This window comes from Halichoerus grypus, chromosome 1 (assembly GCF_964656455.1).
Source record: "Halichoerus grypus chromosome 1, mHalGry1.hap1.1, whole genome shotgun sequence".
In the NCBI taxonomy this organism is placed as follows: domain Eukaryota; kingdom Metazoa; phylum Chordata; class Mammalia; order Carnivora; family Phocidae; genus Halichoerus; species Halichoerus grypus.
The window spans coordinates 39,126,421-39,147,862 of NC_135712.1; the positions used below are offsets into that span (position 1 = coordinate 39,126,421).

At 35.1% G+C, this 21,442-nt stretch overlaps 1 pseudogene; it reads right to left on the bottom strand.

The window, feature by feature from the left end:
• Positions 1-7,636: 7,636 nt before the first annotated feature.
• LOC118546135 (peptidyl-prolyl cis-trans isomerase A pseudogene) lies at positions 7,637-14,380 on the bottom strand (annotated as a pseudogene).
• Positions 14,381-21,442: the final 7,062 nt, after the last annotated feature.

Genomic DNA, 21,442 nt, shown 5'->3' on the forward strand with positions numbered 1-21,442 from the left:
AAATTATACAACATATTTTGAGTTTATTTTCAAATGATTTAAAATAAGTTCTACCTTCTCCATGAACCTCATTGCTCTTTACTTTCTCTGAATTTGTCACCTTTAGACCAATACCCCCAAATTTAGCACTTGATTATGCACCGTCTTACTTGTGGTTTTTTGCATGTGATAATCTCATTAAATTTGAGGAATAGAAAATGAACTATTTTTTCTTCAGTTACCCCAAAAGAACTTGAGCTAAAACCAAACATATAGTAAGAGTTCAGTAAATGTTTGTTGATTTCCGAAATGGTGGAAAAGCTAATTAGGGAAAGCCCCCTAAAAGTGACTATCAATATTCTAAAAGTGAATTCTAAAAATTGCAATCATGGATTACTCAATTATAACCTTAGGAACTGTAGGAAAATGAATACAGAAAATAAATAAACAGAGTTTGAATAAGAAAAATAAGTAAACAGTATTTGAATAGAAAAACAAAGGATTTATTAAGGAAAATAATTAGAGATCACAAAATTGTTTTCTCATAAGAATGCTTAGGATTAGTGGGAAACATTAAAACAGACAAAAGAGCATTAATGTGGTAAGAACAATGCAAGGCAATTTAGAATTCAGAAAAGAATATGAAGTAGATGACACAAAAAAAAGAAAATTCTGTTGAACTGAACAAGGTTACAGAAGGCATACAAAGAGCAGAACTGAGAGAAGTTCATACAAAGAGGTACTGGGACACATTGAAGGTCAAGCACCAAATAATGTTTTACCAATAGATATGTTTGATTTGAAAGGAGATGGAAAAAACAACAGTATAAGATCACTGCACCCTCAAAGGCAAAGGGGCTAATTAGAAATAAGACAATGGAAATGTCATAAATAATAGGAATACTTTTACATATTATTAAGAAATGATAGAGAGCAATGGGAAAATCTTTCAATGTCCCCTTAAGATACTAGTAACAAAATGTAGTGTGTCTTTGTTCCTCAAATAATTACAAAGAACTAGAAGATATACAATAGAAATACATGTTTCTGACAAAATAATTTAACTTCTTAATTTATTTATTTATTTATTTTTTTAAAAGATTTTATTTATTTATTTGAGAGAGAGAATGAGATAGAGCATGAGAGGGGGGAGGGTCAGAGGGAGAAGCAGGCTCCCTGCCAAGCAGGGAGCCCGATGCGGGACCCGATCCCGGGACTCCAGGATCATGACCTGAGCCGAAGGCAGTCGCTTAACCAACTGAGCCACCCAGGCGCCCCTTAACTTCTTAATTTAGAAAACAATTCTAAATGATCCCAACATTGAGGTTTTAAAGTAGAAAAAAAAATAGAGCATAAATTTTTATATTTACACAAAGTAGGAGGACCTCAACTATTAGTGACTCTTAAAAGTATTGAAAACACTTGTTCAATAATGACATATTACATCAGTATTGAATTTACAGGTACATTTTTAATTAAGAGATTTCTTTTTTCCATTTACAAAATTTTCTAAGCCCCCTGTGATTTCCATTGTTAGCTGAAACAAATAATTTTACTGCTTATATAAAGTTATTTTTCAGTAGATGCCTATAATTTTTACACAAATGTAACATGTGATATGATAAAGAACTAAATTGCCTCATTTGTAATAGTTCCCTAATCTGTACAGCTGCCTAATCTTCAAAAACTTCAATTTTTTAAAATGGCATTCTGCAGTAGACCACTAGATGTCACTCAAGATAAGGTTTCCCCCTTTAATACCCCAAACACCCCTTCAGCTTTTCATTAAATCTTGGTTCATTATTCTTACTTGGCAAATTTTAGGTTTGTGTTTGTACCCATTTAAATTTCATTATTTCCCACTGTGAACCTTCAGATGGATATTTTTACATATAAAAAAAATAAACTCCTAGGATTAATAATAATCTTGATTACATATGAAGTATGTAAAATACTGTAGGGAAAATAAGGTAGAGCTCTTTACTAAGGTGAAGGTTCTATGGACTATGGAATTATCTGGAGTATAATTTGTTAATTTCCAGTTAGGTTTGTACTATTAATAGAAATAAATTTTTAAAAAATCACTTTTACCAATTCTTTTGTATTATTGATGGACACATTTTATTGTTGCATAATTCAATATTTCATGCTTTACTTAGTTTGTGTTTTTAAATAGAGATAATCCTAAGAGAGATTATGTAGATTTATATTCTTTTCTTCTAAAATTTACTTATAAAATAGTTTCCTTTGCACTGCACAAGGTCTTCACTTTCTCATTTCCCAGTAGAGTGCTCTGCCTGTTCCTCAAGGAATGGGAGACACGCTTACAAGCTCCCATGTTGGTGTGCAGCAAGGAGGGCTTGGATAATGGGCAACTTTGCTTATTTTAACTACCTTCTTTAAACTAAAATTGCATATTACTTTATTGTAATTATAGCTTGCAAAAAGTATTTATAACAGTAAGCATGGAACTAGCCCTAGAGCACTCCATGATTGATAAATTTGTCACTATTATTTGACAAATATCTCTTGGAAAAATACTTTGCAGAGAGGGAACATTTTATTTGTTTTTTATAAACTTATGATTTCCTTATTATGTCCAAATACTAAGACTTTTTTATTAAAGTACATTCTCCCAAAACATGACCTAATATCTGAGATTAAATTTGGCACTTAAAAAACATCAATTCTTTGAGTCACCAGGGCATCAAACAAAGTGAGTGTTTCATTGTATGAAATGGTACTCTGGGGACTGAGTTAGTCCTCTATACTGCCGAGTCCAAAGAAAAGCCTGGTGCATTGTTAATTGTAACTGTGCAGGGTCAAGTTTTACTAGGGAAATGGAAATTGGACAAGTATTCCGATTTTACCTATAAACTTTGGGTATATAACTCCAGCAATAAAGCAGCTCAACAAGAAAGAGCAAACTGTAGTCAACTGCCAATCTGGGAAAAACATTCTGATACACATGAGACAATAACTCCATTAAATAAATAAAATTCTCCATGGCCAGTAGTAAAATAGTAATATAAAACAGGGAACAAAAGACGAAGAATAAATAACTCTTAATTTTTGGAATAATGATCTAAAGCTTATAGTACATGAAGCTGTCCAAATTTTAAAACTTTAACCATACCTAGCACTTTTGAAACAAATATGCATACAGGTCTCTTAAAGAAAAATTTTAAAGAGTTGCCACAACTGGTAAAAATTATTAACACATTACTTACTGGTCTGAAATAGAGTTTCACATAATGCGACATGGAGGCAAAGGCTAATGAGTCTGCCTTCATGAAGATAAATGATTAGGTAAAGCAAAGGTTTCAACATGGTGTTACATTGTGATCTTCCTCTGCTTGACCTACAGAACATAAGTTATTGTTTCTGTACTTTCTGGAAGATACCACATTGCAGTGGAGTTAGGGGTCAATTTTATTTTTTTAAAGGTTTTTATTTATTTATTTGAGAGAGAGCAAGTGAGAAAGAGAGCACAGAGGGAGAGGGAGTAGACTCCCCGCTGAGCAGGGAGTCCAGCTTGGGGCTGGAGCCTAGGACCCTGAGACCATGACCTGAGCAGAAGGCAGACACTTAACTGGCTGAGCCACCCAGGCGCCCCTAGTGGTCAATGTTAGAAAAAGGTAGGAGTGTGTTTTTCTGCTCCAGTATTTCCCCCTTTTTGGAAACCACTATTCCATGTTTTGTTGTCTGGTTTGGTTTTGGTGTCATTCTGCATTCTATCCTACCCCACAAAAACATTTACTTTCTTGGCTGCCTGCTCCCTTTAGTCACTTAAGGAAATTAATCTGATGAGCTGATGTACACGGAATGCTGAGGAAAGAAGGTGTTGTTCTTTTTGAGACCATTGTTTCAAAATGGTGGAATTGTGGGGGCAGATGAGCATTCAAAAGCTCTCTAGTACTTCAACATAGGCTATCCTACAGCTATTTTCTTCAAAGGTATTAAACGATTTATGGCAAGAAGACTTTCAAAGATGAATTAAGATGGTACACACAAAATGGCTTAAAGAGTAAAGCCATTAACATTTGGATGAAAACAGAAGAATCATATAAGAAGGGAAATTACTATCTTTTTTAAAAGATTTATTTATTCATTTTAGAAAGAGGGAGAGAGAGCATTCACAGGAGCAGGGGAGGGGGAGGGAGAGGGAGAAGAATCCTCAAGCCGACTCCCAGCTGAGCACGGAGCCGGAGACCCTGAGATCACCAAAATCAAGAGTTGGACACTCAACTGATTGAGCCACCCGGGCACCCCAGGGAATTACTATCTTAAAAAAATTCAGGAACAGAATACAATTTAGTGCTGGGGTACCAAAGAGTTAGGGCAAAAATGAAGGCAAAGCAATATAGCTCCTACTTTATGATGACAGCCAATGTGTTTCCAGCTCTGAAATTGTAGAGAAGTTTTCACCTAGGGACAAGAGTACGTGCAAGGCCAGCAATAATGAAGAAAGAGGAACCAATATCTCTGGTTCCATTGCTGGATAGTTCAGGTGAAATGGATAGACTGCAGAGAATGTTAGAATCCTTAACCCATGGATGACATCACTGTAATCTACATATACAAAGGATGAGTTAGAATTGCTTTTCTTTTCCCACCTTTAGTGAAAGAGTAATGAAGGAAATAAATTAATTTATTTTTTATTTTTTATTTTTTTTTTATTAAATGTTTTTATTTATTTATTCATGAGAGCCAGAGAGAGAGAGAGAGAGAGAGGCAGAGGCAGAGGGAGAAGCAGGCTCCCCGCCCAGCAGGGAACCTGATGCGGGACTCAATCCCAGGACCCTGGGATCGTGACCTGAGCCGAAGGCAGACGCTCAACCATCTGAGCCACCCAGGTGCCCCATACTATTATATTTTTAAATGAAATTTAAAATTGCCATTTTAGTTTTCCTCCTTTTTTTTCAATTCAAAGATTTACTTTCTGCATTGTAAAGTTGGCATTTTTAGGCTTTTCCTATGATCTAGCACATAAAGCAATACAGTAGCTGTGGGTTTTAAACTGAGATGTTTTAATTAATTTGTGATGCTATTTGAAAGGGTCTGGGTAGGTCTGATGTTCCTAGAAAGTTTTTATAGCTATCTTCTAAAGTTGTTTTGTTTTCTCAGATTTTGCAGAATGATACACTGCTGAAGTCCAATAACTCAAATGTTTGGGCAACATTCATCAAGGCCAAGCAAACTCAGCCTCTGCTCTTGGCATTATCAGGATCTTCATGGAGCACATAGCTTCCAAGTTGTAGTTGTAAATGTCCTTGATAGAGGCAATTTCAGGGACATCAGTCAAGATTTTGTCTTGAAACATAATGGTAGGAGATTAGAAATAATGCATTACCCCAGTAAACCACTCCACCTGGTTTTATTAATAATATATTTTTTATAAGGCAATTTCCCAGCCTTACATAGACAACTAAAACCCACATGGACTGGGGTGTGAAAAAAAAAAATGTCTAACTGGTATGAAGACTTGAAGATAGAAGAGAGAATTGGGGGGAAAGTTTTATAAATATGTATGTGAATGAGGAATAACCTAGTTACAAGCATACTTAGAATCCAAAAAATAAAAATAAAAATAAAAATAATGGAACTAAGTGTATTAGAGTTCCAGCGTGCCTGCTTATAAATTGCAGATATACTATTAATGAAAATAGAATCCTACAAGGTCTCCATGCATGTCAAAAGTGAGCCTCAGTCATCATAACCTTCTATAATAAGTGTAGACTTAGGGGTTTTGAAGAATTTTAGTTAGTCCCCATGCACATCTCCAGAAAAATACACAAGCATATAAGATATGCATAACATAGCTCAGAGCATGCATTTTGAATAGGGTCCAGATTTGGTTATGAAAGAGAAATACAAATTTATTAAACTATCTTCCTATTCATTCCACAGAGGTATGAATAGAAATTCATTGTAGTAATTCTACTCATTCTACTCAAGAACATGTCATTCAACTAATGCTTTTGGGTCTCTTTCAACTACAACACTTTCTGTCCTCTAGATTTTGCTAGTAATAAAAAATGAGTATAAGTTATAAATATTTATGAAGGTATATTTTTAATATGGTTTAGGGAGAAAATTTATAGATGCATGATGTAATCTATTTCTCGGTTTTTAAATACTTGCATATTAATAATGCTGATATACCCACTGCTAATTTTAAGTATCAGGCAAAGCCATATTTAGCTAATAATAAATAATCTTTTGGCCCTTGAGAAGGAGGATTTTTCAAAAGCGTTTTAAATTATTCATTAGGAAAATACCTTGGCATGCTAATGAAAATATGAAAATGAACTATAATTTCATCCATATATAGTTAATTTAAAAGTTCTTATTTTAATTGTAGGACATATTCATGGTGAATTGAAATTTATTACAAGGCAAAAAGACTATTAACTGTTTTATAATCACACTTTAGTTTATCTAAGTAAACTTAATGTGCCCCAACTAATACTTGGGTACAAGGACACAAAGATGAATAAAACTAGGATCTTGTTTCGGGTTGCTTACAGTTCAATCGTGGACACTGACATGTAACAAATGGCAGATGGGGGGGCGAACTCATGGAATACAGTGAGATCACAAAGAATGAGAAATTAGTTTTGTGGCTGTCAGAAAGAAGGTGTTTATGGCAGGCTTTCCCTCCCCCCGCCACCAAAAAAAGACTCAGAATGAACTAGGGAGATAAGATTGTTAAAGGGATTCCAGACAGAAAACTTCATGATGGAGGCATCTTGTTATTCTAGGAAGGCAGGTAAATCTGATTGACACAAAGCTGGAAAGGGATCAAAGAGAGGCTGAAGGTATATACTGAGAACAAGTTACATAAGACCTTCTGTACTCTGCCCAGAAATTTTGACATTAGTTCTACAAGACGTGGGAAGTTACTGAAGATTTTCAAGCTGGCAAAATACCTATAACCGCAGTTCCAGACAAATAGTTGTGATGCTATGGGAAGAAGGTGGATGAGGAGAGACACATTTATTCTGGAATATTTCAGTTTGGAGAGAGGCAATGTAAAAGAACTTGACAGGATTCGTAGTTGGGGATTCTGAGTTTGCAGTCTGGTTTAATAGTTGACTAGCAGTGTAACCTTGGGCAAGTCCTTAGTCCTTTTGAGACTTACATCCTCATGTATGAAATTGTGATGAATTGGAACTACCCAAAAGGTTGTTGTGAGGGTTATCTGAGGAAAATTAATGTGTGTGTGCCAGAGTAGTTATTAAATATTAGTTCTCTTTCCTAGAAATGATCTTGGCACCTTAACTACTGATCTGTGACTAAAATGATAAAATTTATTCAATGTTTTAAAAGATTTCTAAAGGATACCCTATAGTCACAGGTATCCATTACCATGATTGAAATATTTATAATTATTACTGTCAGATATGTTTTTCTTTCTAACAGCTAAACTAAATACCTTATAAGTAGCTTAATTTTATTTCTTTGTTGTTGTAGTTGTTTAGTTTTTATTTCATAATCATAAACTTAACTCTGCAATCCAGCCAGACTTGGAGGGGAGTAAGGAAAATACAGAACCCATCGAACTGCTGGGAGAGCTCAAAAATAGGGGTAAAGGGGTGATCTGAGCTACAGAAGGAGTGGTCTGGTAGTTAAGATAAAACACAAGTCAAATTTATTAGGCTTGTCCACAGTCAGCAGTGGTGATCTTGCTGGTCTTGCCATTCCTGGTCCCAAAGCGCTCCATGGCTACCACAGTATTCATGCCCTCTCTCACCTTGCCTGAGACCATGTGCTTGCCATCCAACCACTCAGTCTTGGCAGATGAAAAACTGGGAATCAATTGTGCTGGGCTCAGCATTTTCCATGGACAAGATGCCAGGACCCATGTGCTTCTGGATGAAATTCTCATCATCGAAATTCTCCCCATAGATGGACTTGCCTCCAGTGCCATGATGGCATGGGAAGTCACCACCCTGGCACAGAAATCCTGGAATAATACTGTGAAAGCAAGAGACGTTATAACCAAATCCTTTCTCCCCAGGGCTCAGAGCAGGAGTCCTCTGCTGTCTTTGGCACTTTGCAAACAGCTCCAAGGAGACTCGGCCCAAGGGCTCACCATCCATGGCGATGTCGAAGAACACGGTGGGGTTGACCCTGGCTGGGCAGTGTCACCGGCTCCAGAGCAGTGGTGTCTGCAAGTGGCCTATTTGTTCTTCTTTAGTTACTACAATTCTTTAGAATGAGGAAAATGATAATGATCCTTTTCTGTGAAAATTTGTTTATGGATGTGAAGATTTAAAATTTTTTCTTGTAAGTTCATATTTTGGGGCCTAATTGCAGACTTACTGAGTCAAAACACCTGGGTCTGGAACCTTGATATTGTAAATCTCAGAACTTAGTATCTACGTTTAAATTCATTTTAAAGAGTTCTCCTCGACCTCCTTTAGTTATAACTCCTCCTTATTATTATTGTTTGTAACAGAAAAATGCACAACTCAGCCAATGGGCACAGCCTCCTGCTTCACAGATGTGAAATAAATGTTCACTTAATCTTCCACTTTATAGAACGCTCATTGTAAAGAGGATGATTCGGTAGTCAATAACCATTCTTTTGGAAGGGAAAATAAAAAAGGGTTGCACCATGACTACCCTCATCTGAAATGTTGCTAACCTTGTAACAAATTAATATTTCATTCTTCACTAGTTTTTCAGTCCACCATAGTGTTTAAAATGTCAACCTTGTAACATGAGCCTCAAATCACATGGAAGTGTGTTTAAAAGTCATGGCCCTAGGCCCTGTCTCCAAACTATGGAATCTGCATCTTGTGGAGTGGAGCCACATAAGTATTCAAGATGATTCTTGTAAATATAACGTTTGCTCATCATTGGTCTAATTCCCATGACTCCTCTTTGCTATTTTGTATGTGTGTGCATATATATTTGTATATCATGTACACACAAGTACTTGTCCAGCCTCTGTAGACATGAGAGTTTACAACTCCTATTCTAGAAATTTGGTATAATGTCAACTATACCATCTCAAAAAACAACAGCAAATAAATGTGTGTTGGGTGGATACATGAATAAATGAAGTTGGAAAAGTGGCTACATTTTAAAATTTTGAATTACAACTGTGAAATTATATAGTCACAATTTGCTAAGGATCTCAAAATACTGAGCCACATAATAACTAGGGAATCTAGGTTGTATATTTTCTATTTATTATAGAGTTTAATATGAAAATGGAACTCAAATTCTTACCACAATTATCTTTCTAACTCTCTTCCAACAGGAAATTGGATTAGAAATGTCTAACTCAAAATAAGAAGCATCTTGCAGTCTTCAAACTGTTAATATTAATTATTCTTATGCTTCTTTGTTTCCTTAATTAGAAAAACCAAACTCTCAGACTTGTATTTTCTAAGGTCATATTGTTTTTGGTTTGGGGAATAAAGCATCTGATTCTGTAGTAATCCTAGGTTATGTCTCTATCCTGTCATAATTTGCCATTTGTTCAAGTATAATTTTTGCTAAAATAGTTTCATTTGCAAAATATATATTTATCATCCAAATTCAATATTCCTCCAAAAGGATTCGTTTAAACCACTGTTTATCAATAAACAATACTTTGAAAATGTATTGAAACAGTGGCTTACATAATGTTCCCCCATTTCTTTTTGCTCATTGAGATTTTCCAGTAAAACCTGTGTTTTCATCAAAATGTTGCAAAAGACTGTGATTTATGTTTTAACTTTAAGAGGGTCAGCACACACTCTTCTAGGTAAGAATACTATTGTATTATATATAACATGTTATATACCTTACAGAATATATCTTCCAGGTTCTAGTGATCCATTAATTAAAATGCTACTGAGCATGTAAATTGGTTTAGGTCTTTTTCAGGATTTAAAGAAAAGGATATTTCTTAAAAGGGAGGGGGGATAGGGGAATTGCAAAAGTAGGTCATATTGCTCTAATCTTGTATTTGTGTTTTTAAAGGATGCAGACTGAGTCAGAATAGAGGCAAAACACACACTTGTTCTGTGAATCACAATCCAGACTCAGAGCTGGCGCAGATTTGAGGAATGTGCAGGATTCTTATCCAAGCCATGTCTGGTATTTATCCAGGTTAAAATTTTCTTTTTTTCTTTCTTTCTTTTTTTTTATGTGAGAAGAATGCAATAAATAATACATTTTTCTTTTCACTCCCCAGTGTTCTAGTTAGAAGTTCATTTGAGTTGTATTCATTCAGTTCATTTTATTTCTTGACTTGATGAGCTTAATATTCCTGGCAGGCTTTGAAAACATGGCTGAATAAATTTATGAATGAAAATTGCCAAGTTCTAATCCTGGCCTTTACCATTATTTTTCACAACTTTTAGAAGAAAATCAATCCTAGGTTCTTTAACATGGCTCTCTTATTTTCAAATCCCTGAGAAGTGTTGGATGCTGTAGTAAATATATATTGACATGCGAAATGTTACGAAAGCATGGTTTTCATTAGGAGTTGCAAGTAGAAGTTGAAAATGTTTATTAAAAATTATATTTTTTTCACTTTTTATGTAAGTAGCCAGAATGTTTTGACACATATTTATAGATTGGGTAAAGTTATTTGGAAAAATAAACAAAACTCTTTCTAAAAAACAAACAAACAAAGCACTTCATGTTATTTCACAGTTCTCCACTTTCATGGAAAAGAAAAATCTTGACTCTTGGCATAAAATCTTAGATCTAATACCAAACTAGGCTTTTTACCCCTGAACACCTTCCTATTCAGTCTCCAGGACCAAACATAACACAGCATAAAAAGTATAAAACACTGTAGAATATTTTTTTTTCTAGTTATCGTAAGAGATTTTATGACAGTCTCATAATTGCCTTTAACTATCTTAAAATTATTTTATTTTAAAAAACACAGCACAGATTTTTATATGGACTCTGTGGTGACAGAAGAAAAACTTAAGAATCATTGAAGTTTAATGTTAAAAATGATGTAAAAAATAAAATGTATCTATGCATTTATAATCTCTTCATTTTGTAGATGATTTGTAAATCTTAATATTTACTTGGTTACTTGCTGTTATAGGCTGGATTGTGTGTCTCCAAATTCGTATATTGCGACCCTAACTCCCAATGTGACTATTGCAGATAGGGCCTTTAGGAAGAAAATAAAGGTTAAAAAGTGTCAATAAGGGTGGGGCCCTTACCTGACAGGATTGATTTCCTTATAAGTAGAAGAAGAGATACCAAAGATCTTTCTCTCTGTGCATATATACACAGAGTATATGCAGAGAAGAAGTCATATGGGGACACAGGGAGAAGGTAGCCATCTACAAGCCACTAAGAAATGCCTCACAAGAAACCAAATATGTTGGGCGCCTGGGTGGCTCAGTTGGTTAAGCGACTGCCTTCGGCTCAGGTCATGATCCCGGAGTCCTGGGATCGAGTCCTGCATCGGGCTCCCTGCTCGGCGGGGAGCCTGCTTCTCCCTCTGACCCTATCCCCTCTCATGCTGTTTCTCTCTCTCTCTGTCAAATAAATAAATAAATAAAATCTTAAAAAAAAAAAAAAAAAACCAAATATGTTAAGACCTGGATTTTGGACTTTGAGCCTCCAAAACTGTAAGAAAATACATTTCTGTTATTTATTTAAGCCACATAGTCTGTGGTATTTCGTTATGACAGCCTGAGCTGACTAGTACACCTGCCCACAAAGCTGGTGCTAAGGCACTTCCAGTTTTTCCCAGAGATCAGCTGATTCTAATGAGCTTTGTTGAGAGTGAAGCTTTTGGGGAAAAATTTGAAGGAGCAGTTAAATTCTAGTGGTTAAATTCTCTAATACTAGAGTAGTGCATAGGAAATGTCAAAGTCATTTGAAGGTAGGAGAAGAATGTTGATAACTTGGCTAATTCCACTAAATGTTTTCTTTATTGTGCCATTTGCTAAATTATAATTTACACTATCAATTTACACTATCAATTACTTCTGTTTAATTATCTACAGCAGTCTTCATAATTAGAACTACCATTCTGAGGGTGTCTTATGTACCACTCACTGAATATTTAGCATTTTACTAAACATTACAGCAACTTCCTAATATAGACATTATTAACCCATTTGGCAGATGAAGAGACTGAAGCTCAAAATGGTGAGGTTTTTTTTTCAAGAACATGCAGTTGGAGAACATCTATTTTGAACAAAAGTGTGGCCCCAAAGCTATCACTCTAATTTATTAAGATGTTTAAACAAAAGACAAATAAACAGAAAAGGCCTACTATGATTCTGACGTATCTAATGAATATGTGAAAATATTTTTCCTCCTTTTTATCTTAATTTTGTTTTGTTTTCTGGATAATCCAGATTTATTCTCTAGCCTATTATATCCATAGGCTTGGGTAGGTTTTGTTGAAAGGACCTTTGTCTATATGGGACCCTATTATAACCACTGTGAATCAAAGAAATATCGTGTAGTTTTATATTCTTAGTACAAGTCTCTCAAGAAGTCTCACCTAACCACACATTCTTATAAACCACTCATAGAGCTGGCAGTGGGAAGAAAACAACTGATCACTTTGGATGCAGCCAATGAAAACCTGCCAAGTGATATCACAGTATTAATGGTCTGACGATTAATGACAATCTTCATTGGAGTTCATTGTATCAACAAGAAAAAACATGATGAAGTATATTACCTGTTATATATTTTACTTTCTTTTTATTTAAAATTTTGAAATTTTATATAAAAGTTTGAAGATAGTTGGGTTTTTTTTGTTTGTTTGTTTCTTTACAGATTCATTCTCTTAGTTTCCCACAAAAATTAGTGGAATCTGTTTTTAAAACACTAGCTAATAACTCTAAGATTCCGCTAAATGTGGTTGTAACATCATATCTAAAATAGTTCCTCTCTTTTTTCTCACTGATTTTTATGTTTCTGAGTTAGACCTCTGTTCGTATTCTTTATGTCAGTTTAAAAGGAAAGAAACCAAGTTCCAACTTGGCCGTCAATGACCGAAAAGAAGGAATTTGAAGTCCTGGGATCAAAGAGGTATTTCAGTACATCTTAATAAATTTTTATGCTAACCTATAAACAGAACAATAGAAAGGAAAATATGATTTATACACACATCAGAAAAAATCATTTATATAATACTAATGATGCTACATCAGTTCATAAATTTTAAAGAAAGACAACAAAGAAGTTTTTATCTCCTTTAAGGAAAGGAATGCTTAGCAGCCAGACATAGCCCATGATCAAGTGCACTGAACAACAAAATTATTAAGCTTGCATGAAAAAGTCAAAGAGATAATGTCTTCTGATGAATGTCACCGTATTTATACATGTGTAGGTGTGTATGTGCGATTTTATGTGGGTATGTAACTACACGTCACTTTTTTTAACAGCTGAAGAAAAAAAGTTCTTTTGAACAAAGGTGGAATGTAAACAACAAATCTTTTTAGTCCAGCTAAAAAATATTAACAAAATCAACAATATAAGTTCTTATCAGAAATCATAAACAAAAGGTTTTCTTTACCTTTTAAGTTGTTTAAAGATTCTGTTTGACAAAATAATTTCCTTTGTTTTTCAGTCTTTGGTTACTTAAAAATAACTGAGGCTTAATATTAAAAGAGCTAAATCTTGGGTGCCTGGGTGGCTCAGTTGGTTAAGCGACTGCCTTCGGCTCAGGTCATGATCCTGGAGTCCCTGGATCGAGTCCCGCATCGGGCTCCCTGCTCGGCAGGGAGTCTGCTTCTCCCTCTGACCCTCCCCCCTCTCATGTACTCGCTCTCTCTCATTCTCTCTCTCTCAAATAAAAATAAAAAAAAAAAAAAAGAGCTAAATCTTATTCACAACTATGTAACCTTTTATAATTGACTTTGATATCTTTTGTTGTCACTTTGGTTTAATGGATAATTAAATATTGTCTTATAAAAATAAGTTCTTATCAGAATACTCACCACACACATATATATGTGTATCTAAACACACACACACACTGATGATGATGATGACAATGATAAAATGAGAGGGAGAGAGAGAGATTGATTTTGTAAACCTGGACTGAACTCTTGAACAATTCCTTAATTATTTTGGTATTAAAAATATACTTAGTAATTTAGGTTGGTTAAGATGACAGGGCAAAAGCAATTCAACTGTCTACTAAATCCATCATATGACTGTGAATATTTTGAGCCTAAAAGCAGTCAGAAATGATGTGAGAAGATAGCAGTATAAACATAGCACAAGGCTTAAAAATTAATGAAAGGTCAACTGTTCAAATGGAAAACTGAGAACATATCTGTGGGAGGAAGTAATGCTTCAGACAGATATTTCACTTGATGTAATTGAAGACTTTCCTATGTGACCTGAATCTACCTGATAGACTGTCACATTTTGAAACTTCTTCTTTTATATTTTTCATGTTTCTTTTCTTATCTTTGTCCTTATTGTGTTTTTGTAAAGATTCATATGTTCGCTTTCTCAAATAGTTTTCTCAGTGCAGTGATTTAATTTTCTATATCTGAATTTAATTTGACAGCAAAGAGGAAGGGCAAATTAAAACCAAATGCATTTCTTTTTAGTTTGTTTGTTTTTTTTTTTTTTTTTTAGCATACTTATTTTGGGGAAAAAAAAAAAAGGAGACTGTGAAATAGAGGTTTTAAATTACTTGTCCAGCTAGTGAGTAGTGAAGCCAGGAGTCAAGCACAGGCACTGTGGCACCAGAATCCATGCTCCTGACCCCTTCACTTAACCGTCTTTCTAGAAAAATCCATAGACTTTAGAGAAGAAACAATGCTTGAGATGATTATTAAAAGACTATTAGGAATGTTTTAGGTTGAACAAAAAATGAAGCACATTCTAAGCTGAGGAATTAGTGTGTGTATGGGAGAGCAGGATGGATTCACAGAACTCCAAATTGTTTAGAATTAGACTATAGAATAAGCAGAAGAGAGGTACGAGATAACAGCCGTAGATGGGGGTAGCTACAAATGATGGTGTCATGGATAATGATAAAGAGCTAAGAATCCAGTGTTTAGGTGGTAGGTCACAAACTGAATAGTTAGAAGTGAAGAGAAATGAAGTCAAAATAAGCATTTAAGGGACACTTTTGATCTATGGCAGGTGTCTGCAAACTTTTTTTTTTTTTTTTTAACAGGAGCAGATAGTAAATATTTTAAGCTCAGTGAAAAGGAGGTAAATGAAGGATATTATGCTGACCCTTGATCTAAGGGGAAAAGCAAAAACCTGAAATAAGGCAATAGCTTCTGGTAAGGTTGATGTTAATTGTGGCAAAGAATCAATATCGGATCGAGAACCTATTAGAAGTTTGAATTTTAGTATTTTGTGATTGATTGAATATGGAACTTGGAAAGGAAGGAAGAATGTGCAGTGCCTCTGAAGATTATTTAGGTGGTATATTATTCCTCTCCTTCCACCTGCCATAAGCATGTATGCACATACACACAAAAACACATGTGCACACACACATTTGAAATGGAAGATTGGGAAGGTAATAAAATTAGTTCTCATTGATTTCACTTTAACACTTGTAAAAGTTTCTCAAATGCTTCTTCTGAAATACCTATTTTCTGCCCTGGCCTCAGTGATGCTGGATTTTCTGCCAATCTCTGAAAACTACCATATGTGTAGTTTGAAATACATAACCATTAAGGTCCCGTCCACATTTACTTGAGACTGAATCAACTCAAAGATAAGACAAATCAGCAAGCATAAACACTACTTTCAAGAAACTTGGCAATGAGAAAGCAATGATAAAAGTAATATAAAGAAAATAAGGACATTTTTAGTGAACTAGCAAACTAGAAATCCAGAGATGCTTCTAGTAAGAATATCTGTTTGCTGGATGAAATTAATAGCAAATTCAAATAGAAAAGTAAACAAAAATACACACACACACACACACACACATACACACACAATTATCTTCTTTAATTGTATAATGAAGTATCAGAGAAATTAAGAGAAATTCATAGGGCTCAGGACAAAAAAAGAGTTTGCAATAGCAGCTCTTGTTTATTCTCAGTGACCTAGAGCCTGGCTTTAATGGGTCTGGCCTTGTTCATGTGAGGGAGAGTTTATGAAACTTGAACCCTAAGCAAGATAGAATGCTAAATTGGAGATCCCAGCATTTGGCATGTATTCTCAAGGGCCAATAACTTCAGAGCATGAACTAAAAATATAAATCCTGATCCACTAGGAATTGGCAGAAATACTTGCTTATCTCTCTGGAGAGACCTCTGCTAAAATTATGCTGAAAAACCCTATGAAATGAGGTGCTCCTTAATTGGCATGATACATATAATCCTCCCAACTTGAATGTCATTGTAATTAAGTCTGGAAAGCTCAGTGTCCCCCATTCATAAACACCTTTAAGAGTAATCTACAGAAAGCCGTAAGGAGGAAGCAGAAAACAGCACATTAAGCAGTGAATTAGCAAAATTTCTTATGAAGGCTCTGAGTTTCCAGTACTTTTGAACATCCCTCGTATGGATACAATCCTTCTAGTGATTTGGAGTTTATGGAAGGTGAAAAACAAAAGCATTTTCATGACAACAACTCAGTTTCTTTATCCCAATCCACCTGGTGTATGATTGCCATTCTTAGTCAATGCTGTGAAAGAGGAGACTTCCTATCTAGAAGTCATCTTCTGTCTTCTCTTCGCTGGCATTTTCATCCTAACTTATCCAGATCATTGTCAGCTTTTCTTCACACATCCTCGGCTTTCCCTGATGATTTAAGCCAGTAATTCTTAACATCAGCATCAGTATAAACTGGTATAATCAGCTAAATTGTGCCCCCCCAATATTCATATACATGAATATCCCCAGCACCTCAGAATGTAACTGTATTTGGAGATAGAGCCTTTAAAGAGGTATTAAGTTAGAATGAAGCCATGAGAATGGGCCCATATCCATTCTAACTGGTGTCCTTGTAAGAAATGGAAATGAGAGACACCAGAAAGCTACATGCATAGAGAAAACAGCTTGTGAGGGAACAGCAAAAACGCATTCATCTTCAAGCCCATGAGAGAGGCCTCAAAAGAAACTAAACCCACTAACACCTTGAATTTAGACTTCCACCCTCCAGAACTATGAGAAAATAAATTTATGTTGTTGAAGCCACCCAGTCTGTGGTATCTTGTTATGGCAGCCCTAGCAAACCAATACACCTGGGAACTTATCTGAAATGCAAATTCTTGGGTCCACACAAAACCTATTGAATCAGAAATTCTGGAGATGGAGCCCAGCAATTTTATTTTACCAAGATTTCCAGATGGTGCTGATACATACTAAAGCTTGAAAATCACTGATTTATTCATTATTGAGGAATGAATTAGTATGATATGATCCCCAACTCAGTTCATTGCTATAAAATTCATAAAGGGTCTCATTTCCTTCTCAGTATCACCACTTATTTCTCTGTACTTACACATCAATAAATGTTCATCAGGGGTCAAGTACTTATTGACACCCAGGTGTTTATGGAGAATAAAAATATATATATAAAACACTACAACATCTGAAGGCAAAGATTTACTAATACAAAAAAAAAGGAAGAATGAGAAAATATAACAAAAACTAATGCAACACCTAAACTGCAGGGGGTTGTTTTATATTAGTTTCTTTTGTATTTGGAGACTGACACCGGAGAGGAGAGGCTGGGAGATGGGTGTGGTTTAACTTGGTAGGTAGTCTGTGCTTTTTTACATTACACAAAACTAAGGATGAGCAACAGTATACTTGTGGAAGGAATGAATAATGTAGCTTCTGCAAGCAGTTGTAAGAATAAAAGAGAAGTGAGAGCCAACTGAAAGAGCTTCCAACATTCAAAGCTGGAATAATTTGAGCGAAAAAATGAACTAGTATGGATTATAGTCCAGAGTATAAAATAAATATCCATGAATCCATACTGATATAAATAAATAACTTAATGAATGAATAAATAAATGGGGGACAATAGACAAATCTCCCATGCAGAGGAATTTCAAATAATTTGTGTAGATACAGTGTACTCAAGCAGGTGGAGCATAACTCCCTACTCCTCAAGTGTGGGCTCTCCATAATGACTTCCATTCAATGAGGACAGTGTGGAAAGAGAAAATTAGTCATTTTACAGCTGCTTGACAAACAGTGACAAAAACTCAGCCAAGTGATCAAGATTAACATCAACAGTGATGTCATATTGCTAGTAGGTACACTTGCTGTGGTGTGGTAAGATGGCACTTTACCTGTGTGTTCTTCTTCGAAAAAAACTGTAACCCAAGAATAATCATGAGGAAAACATCAAACAAATAACAACAAAAGGACATTCTATGAAATATCAGATCAGTATTTTTCAAAACCATCAAGGTCACCAAAATGAGAAGTCTCAGAAACTATAACCGCCGAGAGGAGCTTAAAGAGAAATGACCAAATGTCACATGATATCCTGGATAGGATCATATAACCAAAAAAAGAACATTAGGTTAACATCTAAGGAGATTTTTTAAAATTGGGAAATTTGAGTGAACCATAGCTTTAGTTAGTAATAATGTACTGATATGGGTTCATTTATTGTGAAAACTGCACCATATTAGTGTAAGATATTAATAATAAAGAGAACTGGGTGTGGTACATATGGGTACTCTCGATACTGTCTGCAATTTTCCTGTAAATCTAAAACTATTTTAATATAAAATATGTATTTTAAAAAGAGAACTAAGAATTTAGCACGAGAAAATTGTTTTGCAAACAGAAAAGCATTGTATGAAATGTAAGGGATTCTTATTATCAAGTGCCATAAAAATTTAAAAACAAAAATGTCATAACCATTGGGAGGAGAGAGCTCCAGAGAGCTCATAGTGAGAGGTGGAGAAACTGGAGGAATGGCCATTAAATAATTGTATGACCTTGTACAGAAAACTTAATATCTTTGGGGTGTCATGTCATAATACTTTGTTCATGATGTCTTTCATGACTAATTCAGAAGGTTGTATTTTTGAGAACGCATTTGGTAATTGCATATAAAATTTGAGGTGATGTTATTATTGTGATTTTTAAAATGTTGTTAATATTGTTAAAAACCCCAATGGAAAAGTAGAGTATTTGACGAGTAAAGCTGGGAGAAAAAGATTACAGGTAGGGAAAATTGAACAAGTATGAGGAAAGGAGGGCTTAAAGGGCAATGATAAGTCCATTCTGGCTAACTTGGGTGAATTCTATACAGTCATCCTTAACTATATTCATTAATTTAATTGTGGAAATTTTACATTCCATATATAATATTTCTGAAATTAATTTATGCATATGATGGGAGATAGGTGTTCTTGGACATCATCTTAGCTGTTGCGTGAAGAAGGCTTGGGAAGAGACAAGATTTGAAGGCAGAGGGACCAATTCAAAGGCTGAGATGAATACAAGAGATGAATCTACATTTGTGGCAGATGGATCAGAGAAAAACTAATGGATTTGGAGCCTACATTGGAGGTAGAATTGGTGAGATTTGGTGATGCATTGGAGTGGAGAGTGAGGACAAATCAAAAGTCAAGAGCAAATACTAGGTGGTGTCATTTACTGAAATAAGAAAGAAAGGAGGAGATATAAAAGCATACAGGGAAATACAGTATGTGTTTTTCAGATACGTGGGGTTTGAAATGTTTATAGGACATTCAGATAGAACTGTCCACTATGTACTTTTACCTATAGATCTAAGTATAAGAGAATGGTACCAGCCAGAGATATACACATGGGAGCCTGTGAGCACATAGAATAACTAACAATTGAAGTTTGGACAATGGAGAGGATCATCAGAAGAGGCTAATAGTGTGAGATGAAAGAAAACCAGGCTCTGAGGGACAAAATCATTCCACAGATAAACCTTGACTCCCAGTTAAAGCCTCATCTATTTAGCATCCACAGTATTGTCCCATTCAATTTTATCAACCTCATCTCACTAGTTCTCATACTAAGATGCAATATAAGCCAGACTAATGTGTGTCAAATTAAAATGTCATCCTCTTATCCCTTACCCCAGCATTCTGCTCTGTCCTCTTGGAATATTAACATTCTTCCAGCTCACAATTCCTTTATTTATTCACATTTTTTATCAAGACAACCATTTAGTAAGTGGAATCTCATTGAGATGATTCCATAGAGTTAGCACTGGGCTCTTCATAACCCATTTCATACAGCCACTTCAAACCACCTCAAACCCAATAATGTCTCTTTCAAGCTCACAGTCACTCATGCTTTAGGGTTACCATTGACTCTCAACTCATCAATACCCCTGGTACACTCAGGTAACACTTAACTCCATTCTACTTTTTACTGTTCCTTATTTCTGTGCATGCATGTATGTCTTTAGGTAGATTGTAAGTACCTAGACAGCTGGGACCACCCCCATTTTTCACATCCCCTAGCAAACTGTCTTGCCATTAAGAATTTGTTGTTTCACTGATCTATTTCCTGACTAAAACAAACAAATAACAACAAAAAACAAGTTTTGCTCACTGAGGAAAAGGGAGAAGCATGTGCAAACTTGAAAGGGCTGTTTGTAAGAAACAAGTTTATCACGTTTTATTTTTTCCAATGATGATTGAAATGGTGATTCTATAGTGGGTCATTTTCCTTTGTTAGTGAAGAGTAGAAATAAAGCTTGTTTTTACATGACAAATATATTTTCTATTTTTAGCTTATAGCAAATAAAAATATTTAAGAGTTAAACATTTTAAAACCATGGTTTTTTTTTTATTTTTTCTTCCAATAACCACAATATGTATAACACCTTTTGGTTGTATACTTTAAGAAGATTTTCTGTGTCTGACTTGATTCCAAGGTGCCTTTTCCTTGCCATCAACAGGTTTAGAGAGACATGGCCATCGATTTCTAACTTCGAGTCAGTCAGTGCATGCTCAAAAAACTCTCACATATGAGAGTTTGACCTCCAGAAACACGCTATGGCCCTGACTTGGTCCAAGAGATGGCTGGCCATAGAAACCCAACCCCCACCCAACAAAAATGAATAATGTTCTCTCTTTTGAAAAGTCTCCAAATTGCTCCCTTGCAGCCAACCAATGACTACCAAATATACTTGAAGACCAGCTTGAATTCCCTCCAATACCCCTTTCTCCATATCCCTCCTTAATCGAGTAATTGCTGCAATTAGAAGAAGCTTTATCAATATTTCCTTTTTCGATTTTATAAAATGTACTCTCCTTGTTAATACCTTTGAACCACTGCAGCAGAAGGGTTTCCTTGACATATTTATTTGTGAATAAGTATCAATTGCCATCTTTGTGTCCAACTTATTTTGTCTTTGACACAAACATACTAAGAAAAGTAAGTATGCTATACTGTATCTTAATATATTATTTTAAATTATCCAAGTTAACATTAATACAAATAGTTGAAAAATCATAATTCTTTCTAGGAAAGATTTTGACGACGCTTTAGGTAGGGAACATCTTGTTATACATTCATTGAGG